This window comes from Dreissena polymorpha, chromosome 2, assembly GCF_020536995.1.
Source record: "Dreissena polymorpha isolate Duluth1 chromosome 2, UMN_Dpol_1.0, whole genome shotgun sequence".
Lineage (NCBI taxonomy): Eukaryota > Metazoa > Mollusca > Bivalvia > Myida > Dreissenidae > Dreissena > Dreissena polymorpha.
The window spans coordinates 75,865,556-75,891,149 of NC_068356.1; the positions used below are offsets into that span (position 1 = coordinate 75,865,556).

General features: G+C 34.6%; 1 long non-coding RNA gene and 1 pseudogene across 1 annotated transcript; both read left to right on the forward strand.

Annotated features, from left to right (window-relative positions):
• Positions 1–1,365: 1,365 nt before the first annotated feature.
• Positions 1,366–2,599, forward strand: LOC127867680 (uncharacterized). The gene is made up of 3 exons (XR_008043612.1): positions 1,366–1,749; positions 1,984–2,094; positions 2,299–2,599. It is a non-coding gene; the product is annotated as an uncharacterized LOC127867680 (long non-coding RNA).
• Positions 2,600–4,842: 2,243 nt separating this feature from the next.
• LOC127869835 (multidrug resistance-associated protein 1-like) overlaps positions 4,843–25,594 on the forward strand; it is a 52,294-nt pseudogene continuing 31,542 nt past the window's right edge.

The following is a 25,594-nucleotide window of genomic DNA, read 5'->3' on the forward strand; positions in this document are numbered from 1 at the left end:
TACATAGGCTAATTTATTAAACAATATACTTCATCACGTATATCTGTCGGCGAACCTATATAGGCCATATAATGCTTTTTGATGAGCCATGTAAATGACAGAAGCTTGCAAAAAAGCGCACGAAGATTTATAGGATAAAAGTCTTTGATACAAGTCGCGGTGAAATTTTTCAATTAAATGTCGGAATTTCTGAACGACGCATTAGACGAATTTTGTGGTAGCGAGCCGTTTTGGGTACGTACTACTTTGAATAGTGTATTGCGAAAATGTAACTAACGGTATTCTGTAATTTGTAAGTTATTATGTTCATAGAAATAGCGTACTCTGACATGTTTAGTCTGTATTATTGTTTGACAGTTTTTAAATACTTGAAATGGTTACATCATAAACTTTATGGTAAACTGAATACAAGAACGATGTTGAAAATTTAATCGTACATAGGAACAGAATGCTATTACTGTTCATTGTATCAATAAAACAGTACCAAAAGGATGTTTCTCTTTCATCCAATAGAACAATTCAAATCGAGATCGAGTAACACCGGAGCTTACGTCATGTTTCCTTAACACACTTCCGGTTTGGATTCCATGCGGATTCCTTTGGATTGTATCGATGCCGTACATAGTGTACCTGGCCAAGAACAGGCGCCCGTCTTTGCCTTTTACTTGCTTAAGTGTCTCCAAAATGGTAAAATATGTTTGTTTAAACCATTTATGCCTAGCGTCTAGAAAAAGGCACTGGCAAACAGCGTACACCCAGATAAGACGCCGCATGATGCGGCGTCTCATATGGGTCTGCGCTGTTTGCTTAAAGGAATTTCTGTAAGAAACATTCTAAATATAGAAATACATATACTAGATATCCCTCATTTTGGAAATAAATTGATCCAATTTAGAAAGATGGGAGAGTCCACTAGGCATAAATGGGTTAATTTGTGCAATTGTTGTAGTTGCTCTTCGTAAGTATTGATTTGGCTTGCTAAAAAGTTCATTCTTTGAAATTATCACAACTCAAAAAATCGCACTTAAATTCATCCGATAAATTTCTCTTGTTTGTCGTTTTAACATATTTAATTTAAAATAAAAATGAACTGTTTGTTAACTGTAAACATTACTTCGTAAGAGTGAAGTACATTAACTATAATAAACACGATAAAACATTAACCCAAATTAAACCCAAAAGAATTGCTGAAGAAACACATGAAGCTTTTTGAAGTCATACAAAACTTCTTCATTTGACCCATTAATAATACAAGGCGATTTTAGGCACTGGCATTTGCACTTCTTTGTCTGGCGGATTTACACTTCACCTTTCAACAGATGTATGGTAATCACTGCGCAGGTCTGGAAGTAGTTCATCCAGTCTTCGAATTAGCCTATAAGCCCGAAGCCCGAGTCGATTTTTTGGCCGGTCGGTCGATCATAAATGCATATAAAATAGCCCGACCGGTCGATTAAATTTTTGAGCGTAAAATTGTAAACATAGTGAAATAATTACATGAACACCGGTCAGTCACTTCGGGTTAAAGGCGTATCGGTCAATGGAAGTAGTCGGTACAAATCGTTAGCCAATAAACACGTCCGTGTTCCACTCTTACGGGACTCCGGAGATGGACGTAGTGTTACGATTGGTCCGTTTGTTCAAAGCGGACATCGACGTATGATGACTCATTAAAAAAAAATCCTTGCGTTAAAATCGCGCTCAAGATGGCGTTCAGCCAACTTCGATACCAGAGCGGGGCGTTACCAGGTAAAAAACGTAAGCAGCCGACCGACCCTGTATCTTCTATCCATCAATGAATTTGACCCAGACCTTGCGATCAAGCACTAGATGGTAATTTTAAAGCCTATGTTATTATAGTTTTTTATTAGAAAAAATTAAATTTCAATTGTTATCATAACCGTTTCCTCATCAATGATGCAGGAATTAGTTATACTGTTATATAATTATTCATGATTGATTTAAGAGTAATTTCTTATTTAGACTTCAACACCCAGTGGACAACCCCGCAGAATCAAGAGAGAAGCCCCAGGATCCCAAGGGGACTGTATCGTGGTGTCAGAAGAGGACGAAAAAGATGTTGCCAGCAACAAGGTTACAACCCCTTAAATATATATTTAACTATAACTCATGTATACATTCATTAATTAATTGAATGATTAATGATAGGCAACCACAATTTTTGACAATAAAATAACGCATTGTTTGGGAAAATGACTTTTTATTTAGACAGACATCATTCTACTAAAAACAATCTAGCAAACATAACATTGTATGTGACATTGTGTGTCTTTCCAGGTGCCAGAGAACTCAGAATATGAAGATGATGATGATGATGACGATGAAGATATGGAGATGTCGGCGGAGCATGCCTTTTCTGTTGTTTTGAAAAATGAATAATAAATGTTGTAAATGGGACAGGCATATGTTTTTACTCATTAGAAGTAGTTATTTCTGATTAGAAATGAATATTTTTGTTGTTCCTAGCGAAACATTTATGTTTACCTTTTCGGGCTATTGAAAATGTCTTCGGGCTATTAAAAATTCTATCTAATTAGCCCGAAGGGCTATTGGTCTAAAAAAGTTAGCGTGAAGACTGAGTTCATCTTTCTATTCAAGTCGCCGTTGGGGTCCGTTTAGCGACATATGTAAGTTAGGGTATATAGAGAATACTAGGTTAGCGTTGAATACAGAGAAGTTTATGTTGCGAGGCTTAGAACGCCGGAAGCGCGAGCCTTGGCGAGCGCTTTCGGTGTTCGAGCCGAGCAACATAAACTTCTCTGTATTCAACGCTAATCCTAGTATTCTATTTATCCCATTTGATTTTTTCAACGTGACATTTAACATAAATAGATCTAATAACCTTAACAATAATTTTAATTCAGTCATAAAAGCGCTTAAAATCTAACAAATGTAACCATGCGTAGTGATATACATGTATTTGTTCTGGTACGCAAAATAGTCTTTAAAAAATTCACACACAAACTGTAAAACAAGTAAAAATATCACCATATGCCTATATTCTATTTTACGCAGTATGCGAATTTTAACACATTACGACCGCGAAAAGAAGATTTTACTTTACTATAATTTATTTTATTTTCGAAAGAAAATGATCAAAATCCAATATGGCGGCGATTGCTCCTGACAAAATGCTGTCGATGTCAACATACATGTACACCATCGACGACCTAGTTCTGGCTACCATAACTTTAAATGTCGCTTTTTATGATTTTTGACTGGCGCGACTTTGTACAGGTCTGTCAATACTAAATAAACTGTACGCTGAAGTTTCTTTAGCTATCGAAGACCTTGACAATTTTGACGAGTAAACAGACAATTGCAGCGACTGACACTTTATTTGACAAAATATACAGGGCAATACGTTTTCCGACTTCGGACGATGGATTTAAGGACGCGCAGAACGTGTTTTTTATATAATTTTATGGGTATGCCGTGTGTGATCCGATGCATCAATGGCGCCTATGTTAAAATCATTTCCCCGAGAACAGGGAACGACAAAAGTACAAACAAAAATCAAAACACGTAAGAACTAGTATCTTACCTTTAGTTATCCTTTAAAATCCATCTAATAATCCATTTAACTCAATAATTGACGATTTTGCATCTAGGGTCATTAATAATTATTTTAGCATAGTTAAATAAAGACCCTTATGCCATTCTATCACTTTATTCAAATGAGTTTATGAACGCGATAAACTTTCTTCTTCGTCACACGCTACGTCATTTACTCTACATTTCTGCTGTTCAAATGAACCGGAGCAGTTTATCTAATAATAGCCGTTGGTAAACTCGGTTGCATTTGCAGATTTCTGCATACAAACATAATTATGTTTAAACTTGCACAATGTTTTATTTATCTATGGTAAATACACTTATTGTACGAGAAAATAATTTAATATATAAATACACAAAGAATGGAAAACATTCCAGTACACAACAGATAAATGAGTAGAAAATACCCGTGTAAAAAATGGGACGTTCCCAATTCCAGTGTGGTGCTATTTTTACCATCTTATACTTTACACAGTTCTATGCCTAACGTGAATTAAATAGGAAAGCAAACATAGCAGATTATTTATGAACTGTGCGATATGTGTATGGCTTGTTGTACATTCTTAATATTTAAGTTAAATGTCAAAAGTATATGCTTTGGTTATAAACAATGCACATTACACTAAATAATGTCGTATAATTTTGAAGCTCAAGTTTTGTCGACTTTGTTTCTTATGAAAAATCATTCAGTGGTAAAGTAAATATAAATAAAAAAATAACAAAACAAAAATCGTGTAATTTTATATTTTATTTCAACATTTCTTTTGGTGAATATGTCATATATATTTTTTCTGCAAAATATGCACATTTTCTTTTAATGGGTGACCTTAAAATTCGATCAATGAACCAAACAATATCGACCTAATTTTAGCGCATATCGCATGACGTCATTTAAAAAGTAGTCCGTGCACGCGACAGGTATATTCCACAGTGTTGAATACAAGCAAGTATATTCCACAACGTGTTATACCGTCAATGTCGCGGTGAAAATGGGATAAAATAATTTATTTATAGGTGATTTTTTCACAATCATTATAGAACTTTTATTCTGTCTTCATAACTCGCGCAGTTCGATGTCATGTCCATGTATATAGTTTATGTTATAATTATGCAAAAGCATAAACAAATCACGCAATATGAGCTGTTATTTTTCTTCATAATACTTTTTGCTATTTTTTGAATTACAAAGTGGATCAATTAAAAAAACATTTTTTACCTCGTTTTATCAAACGTAAAAGCTGTAATTTTTCTCCTTCCCCCTTTCAGATGCTCGTGATAATCATCCTCCACGTGCAGCGGAAGTTCGGATGTAAAACTTCTGGTGTGACGTACACGTTCTGGATACTTCTAATATGCGGAGAGACTTTCTCTATCTACGCGTACAGTCTGGACAAGGTTATTGTTTGAATAATTCGAAAATCATCCGCCATTTCACATTTTCACATTTTCACTGTTGAAAGCATAATGAAATGATATTTGCAGTTTCTAAAACTGAATTTGACAGTTCAGTAAAACTATGTGCTCAAAATTTATTGATGCATATTGATGGATCATCCAGTATTTTATTGAAAAACAAATATTACTTTATGTTAAGTATATTTTAATTATTATGTATCACAAATATCTTGTTTATAACGCTCATTCAAATGGGTTTTGTTTATTTAATTATTATCAACATTTACCCCGAATGATGTTCGCGGGAGCCGGAAAGTATATATTTTTTATTAAAACATTAATAAGGTTATCTTTCTATTTAAGTGCAAAATTTAAGCTTGAGTTCAGGACCAAATAGACCGGATCTCAACCATGATTTTTTTTTAACAACACAATTGTCATGTTACTAGATAAATGTATGTTTGAGAGTGAGTTTAATGGCTATGATTTGGTTTATTACCGCTTATGCCCCTTTACGGTCTAAACTTCAACATGTTTGTGCAATGTAATCACATCATTTTTGTTTTATTACTATTCTTACGCACACACAAATACACAGTAATTGTATATACATGTTCAAATTCATACTACATATATTTTTAATTCAAATAATAATTGCCAATTAATTGAATAAGCTTGATTTTTTTTTCGACAGAAATTTGTGTTTTTCCTTATCTATAAAATTCCTTAGCAATTCTTTTATACCAAAATAAGTTAAATTTACAACAATTATTTTTAAATGTAAATTTGAAACTTTCAGACACAGTGCCAGACCCACGTTGTGTTCTACATGTACTACGCTTTAATTTGGCTTCAATTCCTCTTACACAGCTTCGCCGAGAAAGGTCCGGCAACCGGACGTAATGGAAAGGTACAATACCCTGGTTACTTTTAGCATGCTTCTCTCAGCGGTTACTTCCCCTGTTTCATTGTAAATGTCGGCACATCGGACGTAATATTAAAGTAAGATACTTAGCTAAGCTCTCTAATACACTGATCGCAACTTCCCCTGTTAGTCGAAATTAATAGTGCCGACTACCATTGTTCAATCATTTCCTGTTCTTTTCTTGTTATTGAACACAACGACTTTTAGTTGTATATTGGTCAATTAATGCTAGAATGTAAACAATGTAAACATTATATCGATAATATGTAAATTTAATCACTTACACATTTCAACAACGCGCTGTGTATCCTTTGCAGGATCCCTGTCCTCTTGATAACGGCTCGATCTTGAACAGATTTACGTACTGTTGGATGGGAAAGTAATGCTCAATCGGTCATTGTCGGCTCGGGTACTACTTACATGCACCCCAGGTACTCTTAAGTATACATACATGTACCCCGGGTACGGTAAATATACTTAAACGTACCCGGTCGATATTAGACTGTACCCGAGTTGTATTCCCGCCCAAAATCCGATGTCGTAAAACGCGCTACCGATTTCCGTAAAACGATATTGTTTATCTTAAACAAACTTCTTTTTTTCAAAACTGCATCAACATGCTTTTTGAGTATGAGCTTCGATAATATAGAGGCCATTTAACATAAAATTTGACATAAATGTGAACATTATTAATTTTAGAAAATAGCCGACAACGACCGATTTTGCGTTAAAATTCCCGGGTACGTTTTAGTATATTTACCGTACCCGGAGTACATGTAAGTATACGTAAGAGTACCCGGGGTGCATGTAAGTGGTACCCGAGCCGACAATGACCAATCGAGCGAAAGTAAGTACACGTGAACTAAGAATCATAACTGGGTTAATCTTTTTTTTTAACGAATGGCATACACAATGTGCGTCTATACATCATGTAATCTTATTATCTATGAACTTAGAAAGGCGATTGAGAACATATTTGCTTATTGTTGCATTTGAAAATTATTAGTCCCTTTTTATGTCATTTCTAAAGGGCTAGAACTGCTAACTCTGTTTCTATACGATGATTGGCCTTGTTGTGCTTACAATAAACCACAGCTCGATTTTTAACAGATTGTCGTTTGTTTCTGGTTGGGAAAGTAAACTGATGCACAAACAGGCACACGAAGTTTCATATGATTGTGTTAAAATATTCATATTGCAGTTTTTATAGAATGTCTTCTTTCAAATGACCGGGGTCCTTGTTCAAACCCGAATTTATAAAGTTAAGTCTAACAATCATCAACTTTCTTCAATCAGCAATATTCTAAATTCTTTTTTTATTTTTTTTAGTATACCTTGACATTAAAAATATAACTGAACGCCATTTTCTTTAAATATAACACTGTACATTTTTCACAAGAACCATAGATGGCATGCACCCTTCAAAATTATGTATTAAGATTTATTGAATAAAATGCTTTATTGTATACCTAAGTCTGAGAATGTGTCGGTGAGTATGGGCCTATATATGCCTTGTTGGGCTTTCAATGGGGGTGTGAACACAGGATTCTTTACCCTTTGCATGCTGGGAAATTTGTCGTCTGCTAAAATGTCGTCTGCTGAATTTCTAAAATTAGCATTTTCTTCGATTTTTTTCAAAGAATATTATCAGAATAGCAAACAGTTTGGATCCTGATGAGACGCCACGTTCTGTGGCGTCTCATCTGGATCCAAACTGTTTGCAAAGGCCTTCAAAATTCGGTTCCCGCACTGAAAGGGTTAATATGATGGCGTATTGCTATATCGGAATGTAAGAACACAAGCGCCTAGTTTTGTATTGGTATATCAAGCCAGAATGGCACGTACGCCTTAAGTATAGTGGGTGATACGGAATAATATCCATTTCAGGACTATTCACTCCATCTACAAGAAAACTTTTCACAGAGACCAGATGTGGGCACAGTCTGAGATTTTAAAGGCCTCGATTATAGGACCCACTCTTGAAAAGGCGTGGAAGAAAGAACAGTCTAAACTGATGTAAAGCATGTAATTTTTATAAAGGCAACACAATAATATGTCACTACAAACGCAAACAAAAACTTTTAGATCACAATTTAAGAACGACATGCATAATTATTCTTCGTCTATATTAAACATTCTTTCATTAGGATATTTTAGTTAATTTAAGGATAATTAAGCGAATATAATCGAATAAAGAACAACAGATTTATACCTAGGGTAGATCTTGTCATTAAACACAAATAACTTGTTTACGCCTTATCTAGCTCCAAAAGAAAATGCTGAAACTATTTATCACATCTGATGATAGATTTTTTTTCTTTATATTTCACAGAGAAACATTTTTGGCAAAGACTTCAAGTTACTTCCGTATACAAATCAAATTGGAAAAGTCTGTATAACCGGGGCCTGTATTCACCAAACAATTCTTAAGTCTAAGAATAAAGAAAATTCTTTAAATTAGAATATTCAAGAATTTCTTTAACTTTGAGTCAAACATGGTATTAACCACCTCTATCTACATCATTTTTCTTACAGAACATTTTGTGAATGACATAATCACCAGTGGTAGCTTGTATATATTCAAACACTGAATGCATTTTTTTGGGTTCCAAGTCTATTCTTTATTCTTAAGTCTAAGAATGGGTTGGTGAATACGGGCCCGGAGAGATGTTAACAAAAACTGTTATAAATGATACATTTAATGTATCTATTTAGATACTTGTTTGTACATAAAAAGACGTGAATTCTGTCTTATGAAGCCAGATTGATATTGGACTCGGATGATATCAGAATGGGGAGGTTCTACTGCCTATATTCGTACCAATCGGAATCAATTTGTTATCCCCAAAAAAGCGAGCAACCTATTAATAAAGCCTAATTTATGTTTTTGAGGTATGTTTAAAGCGCACATTTGTATTTAAAATATTTTTTAAAAAGTAATTAAAAAAACGCAAAACCATAAGCGATATCTAGTACTGTACAACATACAAATGAGATGTCCTGATCACTTCTATGTGGGCGATGTGTATTGAACATTAAACCAACAAAACAGGTCTAGAAAAAGTCATAAATAATACAATGAATCACATATTAAATTGATAAACAGAAAAAGCGAGAATTTGTCCTGCAATTAAGCATTATATAAATTACTAAACGTCTTTTAACTATTGACAAACGCAGGCAGCAGACTGAAGTCTTTCTTTCAAGTATGAAGTAAAACGTTAAGTGCTTTGAAAACATTTCCCTCTATATATTTTAGTTTGAGATTCAAAGCGCCATTAAGTTTAATATAGTACCTAGATAATTTCAATCATTGATGTGTTATGTCTTATTATATCACGCATTAGCATAATGATATAACATGACTTTGTCAACTTTCAAGACAGAAGAAAACAGCCATCAAGCGGTTCTCGCTGAAGTTAACGGACGTTGAGGAGACTATTGCGCAGACGAGTTTTACGGTGACAATGTCAGAAAGTTCAGAGAAAACACCCTTGCTAAAGAGGGTGGAAGATGAACGGGAAGAAGAGAAACGGAGCGAAAAGGTAATTTGTATGTTAAAGATTCGCTAGTGTGCTTATAACAGTTTCAAGCATATGATGTTTGGCTGTTCAGAAAAAAGTAACTTTGCTAAACAGGATGCAAGACGAACGATAATAATCGCAAGGATGTAAAAAAGGCTATTATTAAAGGTTTGGCAAGTTTGTTTCATCGAGATATCATTTTCAAACTGCTCAAAGAAACACCTTTGCCGAAGAAGGTGGACGCAGCAGGAGAATGACCGCAACGGCACAAAAGGGTAATAAGTCAGTTAAATCTTAGACAGTGTGCTTCAGATTGTATAAGTATCACGGATTTCAGAATGCTATCAGATAACACCTGTGTTCATGAAGGATGCGAACGAAGATCATTAAGTAACATTTGAATACAAACTTAGATAGTTTGATTCGGAAACCATACGTTTCATGATCTCATTGTCCGCTGCGCAGAGCAAAACTTTCTAAATATGCGAAAATGGGAGCTGAAGAACCAATTTGGAGCAAATTTCTCGTTAAGCTCAATTTAGTTCGCCTCAGATATTTGTTAAATATCATATTTTTTTTATATCCTTCATGTGTGGTGGTGGTGGTGGTGATAGTGATGGTGTTGGTGATGGTTGTGGTGGTGGTTGTAGTAGTTCTTGTTGTGGTAGTTGTTGTTGTTGTAGTAGTAGAAGTAGTAGTAGTTTTTGTAGTAGAAGTTATAGTATCAGAAGAAGTAATAGTATTAGTATTATTAATATAAGTAGTTGTAGTACATGTAGTTGTAGCAGTACAACAGCAGCAGCTAAGTCGTCGTACTCGTCATAGTAGATGCAGAATCAGTAGCTTAAGTAGTAGCAACTTTGATCATTTTATTTTAGCGACCATCAGCAAGTCTTCTTAAAGTATTAATGAAGACGTATGCGTTCGATATCACGGAATTCGTCGTCTACAGCTTCTTCTCACTTTTGACCAACTTCTTACAGCCGCTATTTTTAAGGTACGTTGGTCTTATTTAATGCAGAAATGAATTTCCTTTTTGGAAATGTACATATCGAGCAACATTTTTACAAATGCTTGGTCAAATGTTAAGAACTAACACGATACACAACTCGCAGTACCCACTAGTCGTCGATCTGACCGGTTCTAACACTGAAATCTTCACGGAGTAAAGGGAATTTTCCCTGCAAAGTTCACGGACCTCGTTACCATAATTCAATAAAACATTCTTACCGTTCTTGTCGTTACATTATGCATCAAAACTAACTGTCCAGCGCCTTTTGAAACTTTTGTTAACATACATTTCAACTGGCAGACATTTTAAACACACGAGCGATTTCATCGGTCCAACGCGAAGGTGTGTCTTTACGCCCTGAAGATTTCATACTTGCATCGGGTCTGATCGACGACGAGTATTTATTGTTTCTTAAGACTCGTCGAACTTTTTGACAAAGTTTGAATCATAGCTGCCTTTTCAAGTTAACGAATGCTTGACTGAAAAAGTCTCTCTTTTCAGATACCTTCTAAACTATATAGACAAAAAGAACTCCCCGGATTCTGACCCAGCCCCTCAGACGTGGGAAGGGGTGGTTTACTGCATTTGCATGGTTCTCGTTTTACAGGTTTGCTCAGTGTTCAACAATACAGCTAACTTCCATACCGCAACGCTCGGTCTACGAATCAAGCAGGCACTGATGTACTTGATTTATAAAAAGGTAATGACTCTCGAGTCGAATTACTTGATAGTTTAAAAAGTAAAAAAAGGTAATGAAGCAAACCCCCGTGAACTTGATATTCTTTGTAAGAAGGTTATCATTCAAGGACCGGTGTACACGTACTTGATAAATAAAAAGGTAATTAAGCACATTTCTATGAACATGATTTAGAAGGCGGTTCTATTTTAAAAGTTGATGCACGTGGTTGATAATAAGCTAGTTATTTACGAACCAATGGACTTGAACAGGTATTCAAGCACGCGCGGATGTATTTGATTTATAAAAAGGAAATCATTAAAACACCTTCTGATATGCTGAAGTCATACACAGATTATAATTGAAACACTGATATACTTGATTTATAAAAATCAAATCATAAAACACTTTCTTAAATACTGAATTCATTAGAAGGGTATAATTTAAACGCCAATGTACATGATTTACAAGGAAACTATGTTCATAGAATCTTTGGAGTGAGTAACAAGAAGGTAACATAAAAGCGCTGATTTTTTTATATATTAAATAGTAATCATTAAAGCGCTTATGCACTTTATTTACTGGTTGCTATCAATGCAGGCGTCGATGAACTTGATTTTAGGATAGTATTTGTTATATCACCGATGTACTTAATGCAATTTAGCTTTTTCACTAGTTTACGTAATTACACATATTTGAATATAGATATACTATCGATAGTTATTAAAACAGTAAAACAATATTTATTAGTACATGCATTGTTACAAATGAACGTATCATAACTTTGTATAATCATGACTATTCACTCTGTAAACATCACCGTATGCTTACTTTGTCCACTTTGGCTTTTGGCCTTCAGGGTGTATTGTTCAATAAACTTGACATCTAACATGCATAACTAGGTAATCAAGAACACGCATTCGTAATTTATCACAATTGAGTCAACAAACCGTGTGAGCCCCTTGACATATAGATTAAATCCATACGAATAGAAATTTAGATAGCTAAAGGTAATGATAAATAAGGAAACAGTTAATTAAGCCTTTGAAAGAAACTTTTCACAATTGTTAGGTTTTCTTTCATAAATTACCTGCACATATAGTCAAAAACAATTTATTAAAAAAGAGTTTTTGTACATGTATTATTTATGAATATTGTCATTTAACTCAGGGAAAAGCTGCTAGAAACATTTAATAACCTCATTTCCCTATATGACGCTTGAAAAAGTCCTTCAGATTTTGAAAACTGTATGGTATGTCATGGTTTTGGACTCACGTTTTAATTGACCTATATTTACACAAAACACCGGGCCAAAATGTAAACGTTTCTGTTAGTGTGTGTGCAGGGCCCAAAAAAAACATGTACACAAAAAACAACCAAATTTCATATTTTATGTAAAAAACTACCAAAATCATTTATCGTTTTCAGGCGTTGGCTGTTTCAAAGTCAGAAAACAATATTTCCGTCGGAGAGGTGGTAAATCACATGTCGATAGACTGTGTTCGACTGCAGGACGCCGTGTTTTACTCGTACTATCTCCCGAACGCCATCCTAATCACCATTATCTCGGCCTACATGCTAAATGAGACGGTCGGAGGTAAGCAGAAAGTTTAAAGTGGAAGTATAAGTCGATCAACTGGAAGTTTAAAATCATCAAAATCATACTGTGTTAATTATACTCGCACTGTCTCTCGAACGCCATGTTGTTAACCTATATAAATGTCTTAATTCTCAATTATGCAGTCGGTAGTTGAGTTAAATGTTCAGTAGTTAAACGGACAGTGTTTAATTATAAAGATGCAAAATATCATTAATTCTACTGTTGTTCCAAATTTGTGTAAGTCTAGTAATTCAATTATGAAGCAGTACTTGGACACACCTCAACTCTTTACATATCGCGGCCTCGAGTAATAAAAAAGTTCGACGTTTATCTTTGTCATCATTGTAGGCCTCAATGCATCATAAAGTTCGACGTACACCTTTGCCACCTTTACTAAGCCTCAATATATCATAAAGTTCGCCGTCCACCTTAGTTATCTTTTAAAAACATTAAGGCTTAAAAAATCGAAGTACGCCTTTTAAATGTTTTTGCAGCCTCAACTCATCATCAAGCTTAACATATACCGGTGTCATCTTTTAAATGCATCAAAACTTTTGACGTATACCTGTGTCATCTTTTCCAAGCCCCAATACATGAAAACGTTCAACCTACAGTTGTGTCTTCTTTTCCAGGTGCTGCAACTGCGGCCGTCATGGCTCTCATATTCACGTATATCCCCTTTAACAGCTACATCGTCCAGAACCAGAACAAGTTACAAAACGAGTTGCTTCACCTGAAAGGATTACGGGTTCGACTCATGAATGAAATTTTATGCGGCGTAAAAGTATATCAGTCTTGCTATTTGATCTTGCTTATAATTGATTTGATCAATAATTATCACATGCTTTGTGTCGCAGCGTAAAACGTTGTACTTAATAGCTGCGTATTAAGATATTGTGGTTGCATACGTTGTCTTGTTTGTAAATATGTTTGTTATAATAGTCCTGCAAATAGAATGAATATATACTAAATACTTTCAAGATCCGAAATATCTGAACTGTTTTAAGAAAAGCTCCGTTTCAGTATGCATTACAAAAACAATGTGACGAAAGAATTGCATATCGATCACACACGCGTGTTCCATCTGCACACCTTAAATGCCACTATAGCGTGCATGCTCAAAAACGATTCTTACATACTGATGTTTTCTGTTTTTAATTGTTTTATCCTTGAAAAAAAATACATGACACAATCTGTATTTTTGTTTTTTGAAGGTATTGAAAATGTAAGCCTGGGAGTATATGTTCATTAAAAAAGTTGACGAGATTCGTGTGCGGGAAATCCGACTTCTAAAGAAGAACGCGTATCTAATGGCGATTGGTACATCGCTCGCAAACCACAGCCAGTTTTTGGTATGTATCAATAATAATAATAATGATAATTATAATTAGAAAGAAATACTACTAATACTAATAATAATTACAAAAATGAATAATTACAGTAATGTTAATACTAGAACTACTACTACTACTACTACTACTACTACTACTACTACTACTACTACTTCTACTACCATTTCTACCACTACTTCTACTACTACTACTACTACTACTACTACTACTACTACTACTACTACTACTACTACTACTACTACTACTACTACTACTACTACTACTACTACTACTACTACTACTACTACTACTACTACTACTACTAGACTACTACTACTACTACTACTACTACTACTACTACTACTACTACTACTACTACTACTACTACTACTACTACTACAACTACTACTACTACTACTACTACTACTACTACTACTACTACTACTACTACTACTACTCTACTACTACTTCTACTACTACTACTACGACTACTACTACTACTACAACAACAACAACTACTACTACTACTACTACTACTACTACTACTACTACTACTACTACTACTACGACTACTACTACTACTTCTACTACTACTCCTATACTACTACTACTACTACTACTACTACTACTACTACTACTACTACTACTATCTACTACTACTACTGCTTGCTACTACGACTACTACTACTTCTACTACTAATACTACTACTACTACTACTACTACTACTGACTACTACTACTACTACTAACTACGACTACTACTACTACTACTACTCCTACTACTACTTCTACTACTACTACTACTACTACTACTACTACTACTACTACTACTACTACGACTACTACTACTACTACTACTACTACTACTAGCTATCCAACTACTACTTGTACTACTACTACTACTTCTACTACTACTACTACTACTACTACTACTACTACTACTACTACTACTACTACTACTACTACTACTACTACTACTACTACTACTACTACTACTACTACTACTACTACTACTACTACTACTACTACTACTACTACTACTTCTACTACTACTACTTCTACTACTACTACTACTACTACTACTACTACTACTACTACTATTACTACTACTACTACTACTACTACTACTACTACTACTACTACTACTACTACTACAACTACTACTACTACTACTTCTACAACTGCTACTCAACAAAATAATTATTATTGTAATAATAATAATTATTATAATTATAATAACAATATTGATTACAGTATTAAAACGTAGCAGTAGTAGAAGTTGTAGTAGTAGTAGTAGTAGCTGTAGTAATAATAGTAGTAGGAGTAGTTGAAGTAGTAGTAGAAGTATTATTATTCATGTCCTCGCTCTCAAATAATTAAAATTAACTTAACGCTGTTTTTTTACGCCTATACATACGTTTCATGATGCTTTTCTTTATCATACCAGATCCATTTCATCATTATTCTCGTGTACGTACTGCTTAAAGCGGATCACTACATAAGTACAGCCACTGCATTCGTTTCGTTGTCGATCATTGCCATATTGAAAAATCCCTTGACTGTTCTGCCATACCTTCTGAATACTCTAGTTCAGGTAAGAAACCCTCGGCGATGCTTGATTTTATTCAATCATCTTACACGCATTAACGACCTAAAACCAAAATCGGATAACTATATCCAAACTTTGTTGGAAAAAGCAAACACGCACAGTTTAGTGGCATGATTTATTGTTCATTAAGTCATTCTAGTTTGAAGTGTTGAATTCAGCAATGGAAATGTGTTAACATTCTTAATAATGACACAAAAATGTGTAAATTCTAGGAAAAAAGAGGTTTGGGTAAGTGTCGCATAAAAATGAATGAATAGTAGGTTTTCTAAGCCTGTCTGTGTATTCACTACTACCCTGGTATTACCTTTGTACTATACTTTTTAGTTTCTTATCACTAGTTATTTAGTAATAATTTCGATCGCGACGCTGTTTTAAAGGTTTTATGCGACGTTTTCTCTGTATCGTATTACTCGTTTTCTCTTGTTTCGTGGAAAAGAGGCTCATTGTTGTGTCTATTTCATAAGACAATTTTAAGTAAGTGTCTCCGCTAAAAAGTGGAACTTTAAAATTACGTTTATATCACATCATAGTTATTAGCTACAGATGTATGGTTAATGCCCAGTTATTGTTTCATGAAACTCTTGAATTTCAATCACACATCTTTTATCATACTTTTACACATATTAACAAAGAACGACCCCAGGAGAGAAATCGTATTTCGCCACCAAAGTTCCTGAGATCCTTAAGTATATTTAAGGAAAACGATGAAATGCCACATATTTGTGTACATGATAAATTTATCTAACTACCCGCAATTATATCTGAACTAAGTACAGCATTTAACTAAGTATTTAACGGTGAACAATTAAACTGTCGCTGCATCAGCTGGTGAGATTCCGTATTGAAGCACAATATCCTTTATTTGTGGCAAGTGATCAATAGCTTAACAGTCTTACAAAGCACACAATCACTAAGAACACCATTCTCTTCTGATTCCATTTAATTTTAATAATGCTTACTCTATTTACAAACATAGGCCTATGTGTCCACCAAGAGAATCCAAGAATATTTATCCTGTTCCGATCTAGATGAAGTTGAATCCATTTTTGTAAAGTCTGCAGGTACGTACTTCTTTACTGTTTTAAAGACAGTATTATAGGGTATACGGTAACACATACATTGATTATATGGCCTCTTGACTCGGAATTCGTTTAATTCGACATCCTAGCCATGCAGTGTAGTATGTATCTAATTGTGTGTGTCCATATGTGAGCATGCTTATATGAAACTAACGCGTGATTTTCTATTCACACAAAAACGCACGTATTGTATGTTTTACAGGGCACTCTGCCAATAACTGCGTACATGGTATAAGAATGGCCTTGGAAGTATTAATACGAACACTTTTCCCCGAGCCGTCACTTAATTATGTTTTTGTCAGTTAATGTACACGTACACTTAGTAATACAAAGACGATTAACACGATTACACTTGCTCGGTAAAAGTTCGATGAATTTAACGCATTCAAATGATTAAAGTAGAATTTACACCGCATAGGAAACAACAACACAATATTTTTTAAAAGAATGAAACCAATATTTTGTCATCAGATGCTTTGATTTTCAGATTACGCCATCTACGTTAGAGATGGAGTTTTCACTTGGAATTCTTCTGACAAGCAACTGGATCTTCCAAAGTTAGTCATAGTATTGCAACTGTGTATGAACGATTAATTTAATGATCCGCGTAACAAAGTGACGTCGCGCTCGGACCGTTTTTCGTATCTAGCGGGCCAGAAAAATGATATCGGCCAATTTTTCAGATCTAAAAAGAATCGGATGTCGCGGCTTTAACTTAACAAAATGGCGTTCGCATTCAGTCTAAGCCAACGGTGATCAACTCAAAGAAATACTCGAACATAATTAAAATGGCACTTATCACACAATTGAAATAATACAAATATGGATTGAAACTGAACTCTTCTGAACATTAGATTGGTGCCTCTATTTGAGTTTTAACAGGATTCATCAAACAGCAACATTTATAGTTAAAGACAAACTTACCTCGATGTCAACTTTAATTCGATACTTAAACTAAAAAAAACAACGATGTGCTATTCTGTTTTCTGTTATTCCACCCCTTTAATTACATTTATTTCAAATCACACTTTTGTAAACGATCGTATCGAATGCTTGCCGCTGTTACCAAAAACACGATGTATGAAATCGATTGACTTGACAGAGCGATTGCAATAAATTTATTCCTATCGAAGCTTCCAATTATGCATGACAAACACACAATCCGAAATACGTTTTGGATTCGTTCGATGCTTAAAAATATTTAAAGCGGGTATATACGATTTTTTATATGTGTTTAATTGTAATATATTGATAAAATATGTTACAATAACACAAAATAGGCAAGAAAAATTATACATTAAAGCCGAATTTCATAAAATGCAGCAAAGGCAAATTAGCGCCCCGAGCCGATAGTGACGTACATATTTTCCTACAATAACCGAAGCATTCGTCTTTGCAGTAGGATCGGAGATAGTGTTCGTGTGTCGTATGAATAGATATCGTTGCAGGAATTCAAATAAACCGTTAAACTAAGTTAAGATGCACATCGTACATGTATGGTATACATGCTGGCGAATTCGGCTGTACAGCCGTTTTCAATTTCAGAATTAAATATCTGGCTTATTTCGCATTTTACGACACATGTTCTTCTTAACTTTTATTTTAATTTATATTGAAATATATATATAATAAGTTTTTTACACAGTTTATATAAATTCATAAATATTTGACAAAATCGTATATACCCGCTTTAACTGTTAAATAAAAACACTCCACGTCCTAATTTTTATCCCTAAAATCCAGAGAGTTTAGCTGTGTTTTGTCACAAAAATTACGTCACATAAATTGCGTAATCACTTGAATGAAAAAAAAGGGAAAACATGTTGGTTCTGTCATAAAGTTAAAGAAGGACTAAAAAAGTATGATGTACATAATAAACGATAACACGTAGCAGAGCTGAGTCGGACGTCTATAATCGGTCCTAGCCGCATAATGGCCCTCGGGCCAAAGGCTAACGGGTCGTTATGTCGGCAGCGGGCCGATTATAAACGTTCGGCCCAGTTCTGCTGTGTGCCATTGTCGCATTACATTTGCCTTTACAAAAAGAATGGTTTATTTTTTATCATTCATACGTTTTTCTAATCAAATAAAAATGAACAACACAACCTCTATTGTAACAGCATCAACCTGAAGATTCCTCAGAGACAGCTGATCGCTGTGGTGGGTAACTGTGGGGCGGGCAAGTCCTCTCTAGTGTCGGCACTGCTCGGGGAAATGAGGAAGCTGGACGGAGTCCTTGAAATCAAGGTAAGGGAACTGTGGGGCGGGCAAGTCCTCTCTAGTGTCGGCACTGCTCGGGGAAATGAGGAAGCTGGACGGAGTCCTTGAAATCAAGGTAAGGGAACTGTGGGGCGGGCAAGTCCTCTCTAGTGTCGGCACTGCTCGGGGAAATGAGGAAGCTGGACGGGGTCCTTGAAATAAAGGTTTATTATATGAGTTTTGATCTAAGACGACATGGCATAATAAATGTGCATTAAGTATCGTCCTAAATGGGCCATCATGGACGATATTTTCCGCCTTTATGGACTTGTTTGTTCTCAGGAAGTCTCTTCCAAACCAAAATCCAGTCTAAGCTCAAAGTGTCGCTTCTGAATATCCTGTGCGGACTTCAATCCAGTCTAAGCTCAAAGTGTCGCTTCTGAATATCCTGTGCGGACTTCAATCCAGTCTAAGCTCAAAGTGTCGCTTCTGAATATCCTGTGCGGACTTCACCGCTCAAAGTGTCGCTTCTGAATATCCTGTGCGGACTTCACCGCTTAAAGTGTCGCTTCTGAATATCATGTGCGGACTTCACCGCTTAAAGTGTCGCTTCTGAATATCATGTGCGGACTTCACCGCTTAAAGTGTCGCTTCTGAATATCCTGTGCGGACTTCACTGCTTAAAGTGTCGCTTCTGAATATCATGTGCGGACTTCACCGCTTAAAGTGTCGCTTCTGAATATCCTGTGCGGACTTCACCGACTTATCTGAAACAACACTGTACGCATGTGTATTAAGATCAGTTTTTCCAGAACTAGGATCATATGATTATGAATATTAAGGGTAAAACACATCAGTTGAAGTAATAGTAAATCAACTGTTGTTTTAAAGGTACGGTACATCATATGATTGAGCTAATAAAGGTTTATCGTTTAATTTTGAAAAAAAAAAGAATCTGAAAATAAAGGTGATTCAAAGTAAATTTAATCTGAACGATACAACTAGGAAAATACAGGTAAATCCTTAAATTATACAAATTAAGACAATTGAGATAAAAAAGACTAATATAAACATTATGGTGACTTAAAGCGGGTATATACGATTTTGTCAAATATTTATGAATTTATATAAAATGTGTAAAAAACGTATTATATATATATTTCAATATAAATTAAAATAAAAGTTAAGAAGAACATGTGTCGAAAAATGCGAAATAAGCCAGATATTTAATTCTGAAATTGAAAACGGCTATACAGCCGAATTCGCCAGCATGTGTATCATACATGTACGATGTGAATCTAAACTTAGTTTAACGGTTTATTTGAATTCCTGCAACGATATCTATTCATACGACACACGAACACTAACTCCAATCCTAATACAAAAGACGAATGCTTCGGCTATTGTAGGAAAATATGTACGTCACAATCGGCGCGGGCCGCTAATTTGTCTTTGCTGCATTTTACGAAATTCGGCTATAATGTATAATTTGTCTTGCCTATTTTGTGTAATTGTAACATATTCTATCAATATATTACAATTAAACACATATAAAAAATCGTATATACCCGCTTTAATGTGACACACATGTGTTTTTGCAGTTGTATTGAAGGATCTATAGTTATTATATTACAGGAAACCTATAGGGAATTTAAAATAAATGAGAATGAAAATAAATGTAATAGTTGTTTATTGAAAAGTCATCGAAACTATTTCCGATGAAAAGCGCATTAGTTGTCATAAAGTCCAATCACGTTTAAACCAAGAACCAGTGTTCACTTAAGTGTTTAACACTGTTAGGATAGGACTAAATCTCTGAAAAAAATGTGTTTCGTTGAGTTTTCGGTAAAATTGCAGGCGTCAATTTTGTCAACCAATCAAACATCTCCTTATATAAAGGCATTTGGATATTACTCTTACCGAGTTAATAAGCAGTAAGCCCGAGGAATTTGAAGGCGACGATTTGATTGGTTATTTAATAGTTATTAAACGTCTAATGCAATGCCAGCAAATCCAGTAAGCGGATAGTAAAGGGGCGTAAGGCTCTAAATGCGGTTTAACATATGTTGGTTAGACAAAGGCACTGAACCTGGAAACCGTTGCTATAAACTCTCCTTAGTGTGTAATATTAATAATAAGAATAATAATAATAATAATAAATAAAACCTTTATTTACAGAAGGTTACACATAAAGACGATGACACATTATCGATATTATGCAGATGAATCAATACTTTTTTACAATTTGGTCTTCTAAAACCACACGTGTTACGACTTATAGGCCATTTTCGATGGCTTCAATAAAACATTTTGTATACACAGAAATGTATGTGCTTAAAAAACCGTTACTAGCAACAGAGATTTTAGTTTTACAAGGTGTTTCGGTTTCATTTCAGGGAACGGTAGCGTATGTTCCACAGCAGACTTGGATCCAGAATATGACCCTGAGAGATAATATTCTCTTTGGCAGGGATTACAGTCACAATAGGTACTTGGAAGTGAATGTATTAGAGTGAAGTTGTACGAAATATGTTTTATTGTATAGTATAGTTTTATACTTGTGTTATTAAACAGATTTTAGTCGCAATAGGAATATGATAATCCAGGAGTCTGAATTAAGTTACAAGTGTATGATCCGTTTTAATTAATATTTGTTTGCTTAACATTATATTTACACATGGTAGTTGGTATTCAGCGAGCCCAAGTTAAGTTGTATAATATAGTTCATGGTATGTATTGGTTTGAAAAGATGAAATTCAACTAGGTTCTTGGAAGTTAATAATCCCGGACTTAAGTCACTTAATTTATTTTGGTATTTTAGTTTGCTTGACAAGAGTGAAGTCACAAGACTCTGGAAGTCATCAAACCCGACATAAGTTTAATGATATTTTAGAGTCATTCGTTTACTAAAATGGGATTTCATATATAAAATACACGAAAAATACACGTTTAATATCACTAATCCAATAACAAAATGGAACCGTTATTGAAATTCCGCGTGATTGCGTTATCCACCATAGCGTTGCAGTGCCAAAATAACTCTCTAGAAATTGTGCATTAAGCAATTTTGAGAAAAATATAAGACAAGCATTAACATGATGTTTATGTTGTTGTTGTGTTTAATTTTGTCCCTTGATTTTTAACTTTCATTTGTCGTGCTGTATATTTTCAAAATAAATACAGAACATGCATAGAAAATGATAATACAACTGAATGGATTGTTTTCGAATACTGATACTCGCCAAGGCTCGTGGCTAAGGTTTTCTTAGCACGCTAATTAATATACCCATATCTATTGAACAAAATTTAAACAATGCAATATTTAATTCTCTATTATTTTACATATTTTTTCCTCAGTGCAAGCAAGACGGTTTGATAAACGAAATGTCAGATCCATTTGACAATTTATACAGTGTACATGTACTCGAAGCACTGGACAGTCCAAACGATTGCTTTCTAAGATGGGAACTGAGTAAAACGTGTTTCCTATAAACCTTCATTTTGTTCAAGTTTAGATGGCAGTAGTTGTGTGTATACTTTGATGTATAATGTAAACTTTATACGTTTATACGTTGTTACTTAAGATACTGGAAAGTCATCGACAACTGTTGTTTGAGATCAGACCTGGATATGTTGGCTGATGGAGATTACACAGAACTCGGGGAAAAGGTTTGTAAATAATAAGTTTTGTTTATACAACTGTATTGGTATATTCGTTTTACGCAAATACAGTTTCTATTCTTTCTAAAGAGCCGATATATTCTATGAAATACATCAAATTTTAGTTTAAACAGTCACTTCGTCTATTGTATTGCACTCAATAATGGTTAATTTATTTTGTACAAACTGTTTATTCAAAATAAATCGTTCGGTAATGGTTTGATTTGTGGAAAACAAATGTTTTATTACAATAAGAAACATTATTTGCAATATAATTAATTTGGTTCAGGTTTTTTATTTAAATAATTATATTGTAATGAGTGACGATTTATATACACATTTTGTTTATGAAATCAAACGATTTGTTGAAAATGTGCATTTTACTTTATATTTAGGGCACCAATATAAGCGGTGGCCAAAAACAACGTATCAGTGTTGCTCGTGCCGTCTACAGCAACGCCGATGTGTACATTTTAGACGACCCTCTGTCGGCTGTAGACGCACATGTGGGAAAGGATTTGTTTAAGAACGTCATTGGAAATAGTGGGATGTTGAAAAATAAGGTAGATGTGTGCTATTGTTGTATGCCCACAGTCATAAGTAATTGGGGTATATAAAAGTTCCCTGCCATTGTCCGTTCGTACGTATGGAGTACGAAACGGTCTAGCATTGAATTATTTTTAAATACCTTGACACAATTATAAGCCGTAAGCCATGCGAGACGCTGTGCTGTGTCACAGTCATAGGTCCAATAGTAAAGTCAAAGTGAAAATACCCTTGACTGAGCATACATTCGGTATAAATTTGAACTTTGACGATATGTGAAGTTTTCATGCTGCTTGCAAGAAACACTTCTCATTTCATATTATAAGGCTAGATGTTAAATACAGGCAACAATCAAAAGCAAAATTTTATCCTACAAAAATGGAGTTTTAGATATTTAGATAGCATGAAACAAGTATTAAGAGTGATGAGATATCATATATATTTAAATTGCATAATTTAGATCTAAATGAATGTAACTTTTACTGAAAATTGAAAACGCTAAAAACCTCGAAAATAATTTAAGATATTTTAGTGAATCATCATAGCTTATACGATGACCTCGCTAGGTATTGCATATTGTCTCGCTTAAACTGTTTACACATAGGACACTCACTAGTGCCATAACATACGATCATTTTGAGGCGCGCTCTAAGGAAACCGGGATTAATGCATGTGCATACAGTATCGTCCCAAATTAGTCCGTGCAGTCCCTGTAGGGAAGTATGAAACGATATTTTCCGCCTCATTTATGTTTACAAGATTATTTTCAGGTACATTTCCATAAAACCAAAAAAGTGATGTCACAGATAAGCCTGTGCGGACTGCCTCAGGTTGAAAGTTATGGATCATGATAGCGGAGTATGATTTAATTCTTTTAACTTGTTACTATGTCGGAGAACGATGCTAACGTTGAGCTTATGTTTTGATGACATACGGCCATTGGTATTTCAGACTCGAATTCTCGTGACACACGCTGTCCATTGGCTACCTTTGGTGGATAACATCGTCGTCATGGACGGTGGTAAGATATCGGAGTACGGAACGTACGATCAGCTGATGGCACGCAACGGAGTTTTTGCTCAGTTTCTGATGCAACATCTTGAGAACGAGTCATCCCAAGAAGACTTGGACGATCCTGAAAGTAAACATATGCTACGGATAACAACCGATCAAGTTAACTAAATCATATTAATGTTATGTTTCATACAACCGCTTTTTTAAGCATACAAACTGTATTGCAAGAACGACTATGAATTTCATAAAAAAAAGCAAAACAGAAAAACACCATTGCTCTCTTGGGATGCGTAGCAATCGTCTGTGTCTAAGCCTTTTATAATACATTTTTGAACAGTACCCATCTAAAATTCTCCATATTTCATTTGCCAAAATGCATAATTGAATGAATGTCGTGTGACTCATTGAAGAATATCAACATTGATCCACTTTACAAAATATTACCTTAATCGATATTTTCTGCTGAATTATCAATTATTTCCTGTAATGTTTCATTCCAACTAATAAAGCTTATAACAACGAAATTAAAAGAAACTAAACCGGCTTATGCAATTGAACTTATCAAATTTTACATATACGTTGCATTATATTGGCTGAACCACCAATGCGACCTGGGTTTTTTTTTCAATTTGACGATAAACACACTTTCTATGTTGACTCGTAAATATTGGGGACTTTTCTAGTTTTTCTAAAAAAATTGCCAAACGATATCATTGTTATTCACGAATCTTAAGGACGTTGCTTTTTATTCTTTAAGTACGAAATGACGCCATTGTTTACTTTGAACGTCAACGATATGCTGTCTAAGAAGATAAAACCGAAACTAAACAATATTTATCCGCCAGCATTCATGTTTTTGGCCCTCAAAATGATGATTTTTTTAGCTTATATATGTTTTGTTGTGTTGCAATGAAAAGAACTAAATAGCATTGTTTCGATATTTTATCAGCGAATTAACTGTCTAAACAGTACGCCTTATTTTTATTAACGCCGATATTATTCAAGTTTTTATTATTTTGAAGTCAATTGGATCCGTGACAACATGTTAGAGCAGGTAGAAATCGTGACGTCAGAAGGTGGAGACAGTGACGTGTCTGATTCACCTTCTATCAGCCTGAGGAAAGCGCGGTGCGTGTTATGGTTTTAATTAATGTTACATATCAGTTATATTGTTGTTCAACCTCCCATAATAGTACATCTCATTCTGAAAGAATTTATAGTTCCATATCTAGCAGAATTTTTCATATCAGCACAATCACCGAATCTAAGAAAAATCATGGAAACCTATGGAAAACATTATAGTTTCGATCAAATTATCTCCACAACCATAAAAAGCTATCCGAAATGTAATTTTAATGCATTTACCTAAGGAACAAAGAGGTTCAGACGACGTTAACTATTTAATTTTAATGCATTTACCTAAGGAACAAAGAGGTTCAGACGACGTT